Below are 10,223 nucleotides of genomic sequence, written 5' to 3'. Positions count from 1 at the left end.
AAAACTGGTCTCAGACCAGTTTTTAGAAAGTTTATAGAAACTTACCTCTGGATGGAAGCTTCCAAATCAAATTGTGCTTTAGGGCACTGGTAGAACGAGTCTCTTCACCATGTCCTAATCCCTGGAACCTGTGGCTCTCTTAACTTAAAATAGCTATGAGTTTGCAGCTGTGGTTAAATTAAGAATTTGAGCGGGGCGCAGTGGTTCAGCCTGTAATCTGAGCACTTTGGGAGCCTGAGGAGGTTGGATCACTTGAGATCACAAGTTCAAGACCAGCCTGTTCAAGATGGCAAAGCCCTGTCTCTATTATACAAAATTAGCCAGACATGGTGGCACATGCCTGTAGTCCCAGCTACTTGGGAGGCTGAGGCAGGAGAATTGCTTGAACCTGGGAGACGGAGGTTGTGGCTAGCCAAGTTCTTGCCACTGCACTCCAGCCTGGGCGACACAGCCAGACTCCATCTCAAAATAATAATAAAGGATTTGGAGATGGGGGATGACCCTGGTTTATGAGACAGGCCCAATGTAATCACAAGGGTTGTTATAAGAGGTTAGGCAGGAGGGTCAGAATCGGAGAAGGTGATGTGAGGACAGAGCAAACGCTGGAGTCATGTGGACAGAGGAGCCAAAGAATGTGGGTGGTCTCCAGCAGCTGGAAGAGGAAAGGAAATGGATTCTCCCTTCTGGCCTCCAGAAGGAATGTAACCCTGCAACCCATTTTAGACTTCTGACCTCCAGAACTGTAAAGAAATGGGATAGTTTTAAGCCACTAAATTGGTAGCAGTGTGTTAGGGCAGCAATAGGAACTCTTGAAGCTCCTTGGCAACATTTCCCCCAAGTGACCATCCATCCTCGTCTTGAATGCCTCCAGTGACGGGGATATCACTACCAATACAGTCACCTTGTTTCCTTTCCAGCAAACTCTTTCTTCTCCCAAAGCCTTCCTCTAGCTATCCACCCACTGCACCTCCACCTCGGGCCCCAGTTCTTGGAGCATAAAGGACAGGTGGACACGATCCCAACCCCTGTACAAATCAGGCTTTTGTAGACAGATAATAATTCTCTTCCCTAAGCTTAACAACCTCCAACTTTTCTCCTTGATCAGCTTATTAGAAAGATCTAAAAGCCAACTCTTTCTGGATGAGACCCTAGCTAATTATTTGCAGAGTGGGATCTCCCAACCCAAGATCCATCCTGAGGAGCGGATGACAAAAACCTTACAGAGCATCCTCCTTCCAGGAGTCATTCTCCAAACCTCGCCCCCTACTCCGCCAGTGCCCCATTCACAGCCCGAAACATCTGACCGGTGTTAGTAATAGTTCATAATACCACCACTTGCGGCTCAGAGCCTGGGCAGGGCTAGAATTTAGCAACGTTATTTCGTTTCGATTGTGTTTCTGTTGAAGGTATGGGAAACCGATTTTCCATTTAAATTATCTGTGTATTCAGTAGAAAGCGCCAGTCTGAGAGCAGCGGTGAGTCGCACCGGCTGGGTTTGGTCGTGGATGTCCTAGGCTGCCGGTGTGACTCGGAGCTGCCCGGACGCAGTCGTTGGGCTCCGAGTCTCCAGTGCCTTTGCAGAGTAAGATGAACCAAGCATATGGGGAGGAAGTCAGGATGGCCGAGCGGTCTAAGGCGCTGCGTTCAGGTCGCAGTCTCCCCTGGAGGCGTGGGTTCGAATCCCACTTCTGACAAGTGATCTTTTCCACTATTTTCTCTCTTAAAAAGCACAAAAGAAAATTTAGATCTTCGACGACCACACACGGGGAGAGGCCCTGCGACACAGGGGACGTACGTTTTACAGTCCAAAGTCAAATGAATGTCGGGAAGAAAATGTCTGGCAGGACGTGGTGGTGCGAGCCTGAACTCTCAACTTTTGGGGAGCCTGAGGTGGGAGGATCACAGGAATTCAAAGGCTGCAGTGAGCTATGATCGCGCCACTGCATTCTAGCCTGGGAGACAGAGCGAGATTCTTTTTTAAAAAAAGAAAATTTCCACTAATAAGAAAATTCTCGTTTTGTAAAAATGAAAAGAAACAAGATACCATTTTAACTGGTCTGCGGTTGCAATGAGGAAAAGGATCGAAGCGTTGTCAGAAGTGGGATTCGAACCCACGCCTCCAGGGGAGACTGCGACCTGAACGCAGCGCCTTAGACCGCTCGGCCATCCTGACTGCTTACAGCGAGCTTTTCGACAAGCCTCTACACAAATTCTGTAGTGTGCGCATGCGTAGCAGGCAGCAAAGACTCAGGCCTTGTTCTCACGGCTTTGGGTGGCGCGAAAGACACTCGCTTGCTTCAAGGGGCGTGGCAAGATGGGACGAGGAGGATCAGCGCGATGCACCTAGGCGACGCTAGAGGGTGCGCAAGGCCTACTAGAGAAGGCCGAGACCGCGGTGCATTCGAGCCTCCAGCATGTATTCATTCTGCATGCATACATGTACTGTTCATGTCAGCTTTGATTCCTGAAATCTGCAAGCAACCTTACATTTCTCTTGTGCACGACACAATCAAGTCCGCATACCTGCACTGATTTGTAGACATCTCCGTGAGCTGGCACCCAATCTAGGTAAAGCCCGGTTATTACAAGGCCACCTGACACTCAACCGCGCTCTCCTTCCTCTCGCCCCAACTGCAGCTTCACATTTGTATGTGTGTTTAACTCATTTACTCAGGCTCCGGGGTAGAACGAGCCCTGCGGCGGCAAGGCCAAACCCGTTCTATTCCCACGTCCCCAGTGCCCAAACCGTGCCCGGCACACAGTAGGTGCGCAGGGAAGATCCCGAGGATTCATTCTTCTCTGGCTTCCTCCTTCCTGCATCCCCTCGTTTCGTGACTCATCTCTCTTTTCCTGGCCCCCGCAGCATCTTCCTTTCTTCCCTTTCGCCCCCTCTAGGCTTAGGCACGCTGCGCGCAGGCTGTTTCCAGGGACCAGAAGACCTCGGTACTGAGAGGGTGCCCTTCTTCACGGGATTTCTAGGATCTCAGGGGTCTGGGCCACTGACCTGGTGTGTAACAATTACACATTAATTAATGAATTCCCTCATAATAACTTATGATTCTACAATGAAAGCTGCTGCCCCTCTCTGTACACAGGCACTGAAAGAGAGGGTCTGAGACTCTCCTCGGACTTCTGTGAGCCAACTCTGGAGTCCGAGGGTCAGGCCAAGAAAGTGTGAACAGTGGGGTCACATTAACCCCTTAGTGTCCTCGGACTTGTCTGAGATGGTATCACAGAGCGGCCTCAGCAGGAGAACAGCAGCCCTTACCACCCTTGGGTCAGATTCCCTTTAAATGCCTGCAGCGTGGGATGGAGCCCCTTGGGGTGGGCAGAAGTCCTGGTTATTCGAAAGATGATGAAACCCTCTTCTTTCCCTGTCCCAGATGTCCTCTTCTTATTGACTGCCAGAATTTTTTCCTTTAGGCTTAGCACTTAACCCTTTTTTTTTTTTGAGACAGAGTCTCGCTCTGTCACCTGCAGTGGTGTGATCTCCGCTCACTGCAACCTCTACTTCCTGGGCTCAAGCAATTCTCCTGCCTCAGCCTCCTGAGTAGCTGGGATTACAGGCACACACCACCATGCCCAGCTAATTTTTGTATTTTTAGTAGTGACAGGGTTTCACCACGTTGCCTAGGTTGGTCTTGATCTCTTGATCTTGTGATCCGCCCACCTCAGCCTCCCAAAGTACTGGGATTACAGGTGTGAGCCACCGCGCCCAGCCTTGTGTCCTCTTCTAAAATACAAATTGCCCTGGAACCTGGAAAGAAAGTCAACAAACGTTTATTAAGCACTTGCTATGTGCCGTTCTTCTAGATGCTGTGAACAAAACAGAATTTTACTCTCAAGATACGTTCATACATGCATCGATCGAAGTGAGAAGGGTAAGAAACAAATGAACAAATACATTCAGGTGTTGGTAAGTGCTGGGTAGAGGATGCATCAAGAAACTCATGAGAGACTTTGAAATAGGCAATAAAGATAACTGGATGTTCTGTCTGGAGCACCCATCTAGCTATCTAATCCTGTAAGGGCTTTTACCTTTCATTATTTTTATGTCCAAATAATTCTTGTCTACAGAAACGCAGGTGAATTTTGTTAGGGTGGAATGCAATTGATCATTGCCCTGTGGATATTGACCAATTTTGCAATCTACTTATAAATTCATTTCAGCACTCCTGATTGCCAATATATGTGTGTCTTTGAATTCTCTTTTGAACTGGTTATAACATTGTATAGGTCCCCCTATTAATGACTAAAATAAAACCTTTGACATGTGTTCATTTTATATGAGAATTATGATTTTATCTTAAAAATTATCCTTTTGGCTGGGCAAGGTGGCTCATGCCTGTAATCCCAGCACTTTGAGAGGCTGAGGTGGGCAGATCACAAGGTCAGAAGTTTGAGACCAGCCTGGCCAACATGGTGAAACCCCATCCCTACTATAAGTACAAAAATTAGCCAGGTGTGGTGGCACATGCCTGTAGTCCCAGCTACTCAGGAGGCTGAGGAAAGAGAATTGCTTGAACCTGGAAGGTAAAAGTTGCAGTGAGCTGAGATCATACTACTGCACTTCAGCCTAGGGGACAGAGCGAGACTGTCTCAAAAAAAAAATCCCTTTAACAGTGATCAAGAGTGATTGGGGCTCTCCTGGGCAGGGTGGTTGGGGAGGGCCTCTGTGAGGAACTGACACTGAGTTCTAATGGAGAATGACAAGATCAAAGCTGCAGGTGACAGCATTGCAGATGAAAGAGGTAGCCAGTGCAAAGACAGGAATATGATCTGTTGGAGGGACAGCAAGGCTAGTGCGGCAGCGGTAAGGTGATGGGAAGGCTCAGGCTATGTCACACAGGGCTGGAGTGCCAGGGAAGGGAGTTTGGATTTTCTCCTGTGATGGAGTAACTGGTGTGTTTTTGTTTATTGTTGTTGTTTTTTGAGACAGGGTCCCGCCCTGTCGTCCAGGTTGGAGTCCACTGGCACAGTCTTGGCTCACTGCAGCCTTAACCTCTTGGGCTCAAGCAGTCCCTGCCTCTGTAGCTGGGACTACAGGTGTGCGCCACCACATTTGGCTACTTTTTGTAGAGACAGGATCTTGACATGTTGCCCAGGCTGGACTGGAACTCCCAAGCTCAAGAGATCCTCTGGCCTTGGCCTCCCAAAGTGCTGGGATTATAGGTGTGAGCCACTGTGCCCAGCCTGGAGTGTTTTAAGCAGGGGATTGGCATGGTCCTGAGGGCCCTTCCAAAACTGTCCCTTTGGCTGCTGTGTGGAGGGTGGATGGGAGGCCAAGGGAAGAATTGGAAATCCAGGGAGGAGGCCATGGCAGGGAGGGTAAGAGATGATGGTAGCTGGACCAGGGAAGTGGAGATTGCAAAAGGTGGTAGAATTCAAGATTCAGGATGTGCTTTGGGGTAAAACAGTCGAGCCCTGCTGCTGGCTTGTATGTGTGTGGGGGGTGTCAGGGCGGAGGGAGAGGATGTAGGGATGCAATAGGAAGTCACCAAGGCCATCGAGGAGCCAGGTTTCTAGATGCTCGGTTTCCCTTGGAGACAAGGGCTTTGAAGCAGGGGCTGCTAGCTTCCCACTTTCACCCCGTTTTACAGGCCAGGGAGGTAAGGCCTAGGTGGGCCGAGTGGCTTGATCCGGGTCCTCTATGGGGCAGAAGCCCTGTGCTCTCCACCTCTGACACCCTCCTTTCATCTCGCATCACCCACCTTTCTGAGTGCACATCATTTTAGAGAGGAGAAAACAGAGGTGAAGCCAGAGCTGGAGCCCGGGCCAGCCCCGCCCTGCCTGCTGCTGTCCTGGCCTGCCTGGGAGAAAGTGCTCCCTTGATGGGGCTCAGCACCAGGTTCCCACACAGCCCTGTCTCCTGGGTTTGAGGGGATGATCAGCTGTCTTCCCTCGACACTTTTCCTGTGGCAGCCTCCGGGCCTGGAGGAAGCCTAGCAGCCCCAGGTACCTGAGACCAAAATTGGGAAGGGAGAAGGCCACCATTTCTGTTTATGCCCTGTTTCCTCCTTATCGGCAGCCTAGACACCAGCAAAGAGCCGCGTGGGACAGGCCTCACCCATTCCCTACTCTGGGCATTTGTCCAGCTTGGGAGGAGAAAATCCCCTGAGTGCAGCTTGAAAAGCCCACATGCAGCTGGGGAAGTCCCGATATGGCTCTTCCTGTGGCTTGCCCTACTTAGCACAGATGAAGTCAGATGGCCAAATGAGGACCCCATGTTTGTCCAGCCAAAAAAGGGGGAATTCCTAGCATTCCTGGGACTTCGGCACACATCACCAGACCTGCCTGGGAAAATTGTGGCAAGAAGCTGAGTCCTAGTGAATGCTTCCTCTCCATCCATTATCTCATTAATGTCCATCACAGCACCACAGCACAGGTCATCATTACCCCATTTTATAGGAAAGTGAGACTCAGAGAGACCACATGAATTACCCAGAGTCACACAGCTGGTAAGTAGAACTTGATTTGTCTGGCTCAAAACTCCTCCTTGAGGCCAGGTGCAGTGGCTCACACCTGTAATCCTAACACTTTGGGAGGCCAGGGTGGAAGGATTGCTTGAGCCCAGGAGGTTGAGGCTGCAGTGAGCCATGATCACGCCACCTCACTCCAGCCTGGGCAACAGAGTGAGACCCCGTCTCAAAAACAAAACAAGACAAAAGCCCTTCTTGAAAACTACTGTGTGCCTGGCATCATGCCCAGCACTTTCTTCACGTTGTCTCCTTAAAAAAAGGCCACGAGGGCTGGCCAATTCATGAGGCAGGATGGACTTTGAGATGCCATTGTTAGTCCTGTTTTCATTGCTGAAGGAGACTTAAAAGAAAGGGTAGGATTTTCCCAGAAAGGCAGTCCAAGTAGCATGGCCAGGCTTTTGTGGTTCAGGCTCTGGTTTCCTTGGCTGATCGTGGAGAGCAGAAACCGCGGGGTGCCAGGAACAAATGCCTGCCAAGGCCCTGATTTGGACATCTTGACTCTGAGGGGCGAAGCCAGGTCAGCCCCAGGGAAATGGGGGAATCTGGAGGTGAAGTGGATGAGGCAGATGAAGATGTCTAACAGGATGGGGTGGGGGATGTTCGGTCTCTCCGGAACTGGAGCCAAAGACCCCAAGGTCACCCTTGGCACGGAGGGAGTCAGGCAGCCCAAATTCTTGGTTGTGAATGAATGGACAGTGAGCATTTCAGTGACAACTAGAATAAACCAAAGACCAGGAACTCACTCAAAAGTTCTCTGGACTGCTTCTGCCCGTGCCCCCTAAGCCTTTGGCCACCCTAGAAGGAGAACCCCAGGTATGGCCCGCACAATAGCTTACACCCTGATAGGCAAAGAGTAGAGCACCAATTTTTTTTTTTTTTTTGAGACAGAGTTTCACTCTTGTCGCCCAGGCTGGAGTGCAATGGCGTAATCTCGGCTCACTGCGGCCTCTGCCTCCCAGGTTCAAACAATTTTCCTGCCTCAGCCTCCTGAGTAGCTAGGATTACAGGTGCCTGCCACTACGCCCAGCTAATTTTTTATTTTTTTATTTTTAGTAGAAACCAGGTTTCACCATGTTGGCCAGACTGGTCTCAAATTCCTGACCTCAGGTGATCCACCCACCTAGGCCTTCCAAAGTGCTGGGATTACAGGCATGAGCCACCGCTCCCTGCCAGCCAATTTTAATTCAAGTGTGGACTGTGTGGACTCTGGGACCACCTGAGTTCAAATCCTGCTTCTGCTCATTTGATAGGTCTGTGACCTCAGGGGAGTTACTTAGCCTCTCAGTTCCCCATTTTTCCCATCTGCAAAATGGGGGGTCTGAGGATTTTGAAAAGATCAAATAAGTTAATACATGCTGAGCACTTAGGGTGTATGGAACAGAGTAAATGCTTTATGTGTTAGCCCCACAAAATAAAACAGTGTGACTTTTTTTTTTTTTGAGACAAGATCTGATTCTGTCACCCAGGCTGGAGTGCAGTGGTGCCATCCCAACTCACTGCAGCCTCGACTTTCTGGGCTCAAGCGGTCCTTCCACCTCAGCCTCCCGAGTAGCTGGCACTACAGGACATGCCGCCATGCCTGTCTAATTTTTGGAAAAAAAAAAAAAAATCCCTGTAGAGACGGGGGTCTCAATACATTGCCTAGGCTGGTCTTGAACTTCTGGCCTCAGGCACACCTTCCACGTCAGCCTCTTAAAGTGCTGGGATTATAGGCACAAGCCACTGTACCTGGCCCATTGTGACATTTCTTGTGCCTGGTAAATACTATGGGGCATGTTTGACCTCCCAATCTGACTTCGTGGAGAGAACCTTTATCCTGCCCTCCCAACAACCACCATGCATCCTGAATGCCTCGCCCGAGTCAGCCATGACCAGCTCGCTGACCTCTCCCCCCATCTTCATTTCCCAACTCCATTTTTCTGGTTTTCCAATACAAAACATGCTTCCTCCGTAGGGTCTTTACACCAGCCATTTCCAGCTTCTTCAAATGACTCTTCCTCAGCACGTGGCTAAAGCAGCCCCCACCTCCCCTCCCACTCACTTGCTATCTGGCTGCCCTATTTGAGATCTGAAGTCACTGAGCTCATTGGCTGGCTTATCTGTTGATCGTGTTTCTTCCCGACTAGGCTCTGGGCTCTGCGAAGGCAGGGACCTTGGCCATCTAGTTCACCAGGGTCTTCCTGGCAGGCAGGGCATTCCTGTCACATAGCAGGAGCTTCGTAAATCAATAGTGCATGAGTGGGTGAATGGACAAAGGGAGGGATGGATGGATCGATGGATGGATAGATAAACAGATGACTGAGTCAGTTCTCTGGGCTCTTCACGTCAGCTTTCTATGCCCCTCTGGTGGAGCTCAGGAAGCCCGGGGTCCCCCATGGGAAGGCCATTCATGACTCTTGTCTTCCCCAGGAGTCTTCCTCTCTGACCCCCATGCCCAACCCTCCCCATTGGCCTAACAGCCCTTTTGCCTGCCTGAGCTCGGGGACCTCCAGATCCTCTGGAAGGTCCATCTGCTCTGCCTTTCTGGGCTAAAAGGTTTCTGTGTTCTTAGAGCTGTACCAGTGCAGAGCCTTCTCTCAGGGTGGGCTGCATACTTGGTGTGTGGTGTGGGATGCAGTGTCTGAGATGGAGACCTCTGGAGGGTCTCCTGCTGTGCTTCCTAAGGCCAGATCAGTGGCGACAGGTGGAAATACTGCTATCCTCCTTGGTAAAGGGGCTGCAATGAGCCTCCCATAGTCCCCACCACCATCCTGGCCCTTCCCCTCTCCTGGATTCCTCCTAACCAAACTCCTGGACACTGCTCTAGCACTAAAGCTATTATCTGCTGTCATTGGCATGTGCCCAACTAGCCACCACGTCTTTTGAACATTTCCGCCAGACTAAGATCATGTCTTCCCTGTTCAATCTCATCCTCTTTTTATTCAATCTGACCTCCATTCTGGTCACTTTCCACTCTTACCTCACATTCCTCTCCCCCTCCATGCGGCCCCCTTAGTCTTCGGGTACCAAGCCTCCTGATTCTCCTTTGGGAACCACACTGTGGCCACTCTCAGTCCCAGCAGGTCAAGTGAGGCTGACTCTCCTCTCCTCTCATGCTGGGAATGGTCATATGACTCAGTCTGACTAGTCAGTCATTCCACCCACCTTGTCACAACACTGGTTGGGTCAGAAATAAATGCAGAATTCTAGGTGGTCCAGTGGGAGTCTGGCCTGGGGGAACACTTGCAATAGAGAAGCTGGGTGCAGGGTCAGGTGGCTGAATGGGTAGTGGCTGTCTTTGCTATGCCATCCAGAACCTACTTGAGAAGGAAAGCTGGAAAATATACAATGTCAGCTCTCTGATGACATTGACATCATTGGAACGCCTGGATCTAGCTGTCCCTGAGCTTAGCCCTCTTGGTCTTGTCAGTTTCATGTGCCAATGCCCTTTTCCACTTAGGCCAGTTTAATGTGAACCTCTGCCACATGTAACCCAAAGACAAATACAGCCTGGATCTGTGCCATCCCACACAGTACTCACTCACTGGCTCTTGAGCATTTGAAATGTGGCCAGCCCAGGCCAGGCATAGTGGCTCACGCATGTAATCCTAGCACTTTGAAAGGTGAGACGGGTGGATCACTTGAGATCAAGAGATTGATGTCAGCCTGGTCAACATGGTGAAACCCCATCTCTACTAAAAATACAAAAATTAGCAGGGCATGGTGGTGGGCACCTGTAATCCCAGCTACTCAGGAGGCTGAGGC

General features: G+C 50.3%; 2 non-coding genes across 2 annotated transcripts; one reads left to right on the top strand and one right to left on the bottom strand.

The window, feature by feature from the left end:
* The first annotated feature begins 1,611 nt into the window (after positions 1–1,611).
* Positions 1,612–1,694, top strand: TRNAL-CAG. Its single transcript has one exon. It is a non-coding gene; the product is annotated as a tRNA-Leu (tRNA).
* A 396-nt stretch (positions 1,695–2,090) lies between these two features.
* Positions 2,091–2,173, bottom strand: TRNAL-CAG. Its single transcript has one exon. It is a non-coding gene; the product is annotated as a tRNA-Leu (tRNA).
* Positions 2,174–10,223: the final 8,050 nt, after the last annotated feature.

Source organism: Cebus imitator, unplaced genomic scaffold (assembly GCF_001604975.1).
Source record: "Cebus imitator isolate Cc_AM_T3 unplaced genomic scaffold, Cebus_imitator-1.0 Scaffold297, whole genome shotgun sequence".
Classification (NCBI taxonomy): Eukaryota; Metazoa; Chordata; class Mammalia; order Primates; family Cebidae; genus Cebus; species Cebus imitator.
Note: the sequence above shows the minus strand (reverse complement) of the source record. Positions and strands in the feature narration are given on the sequence as shown.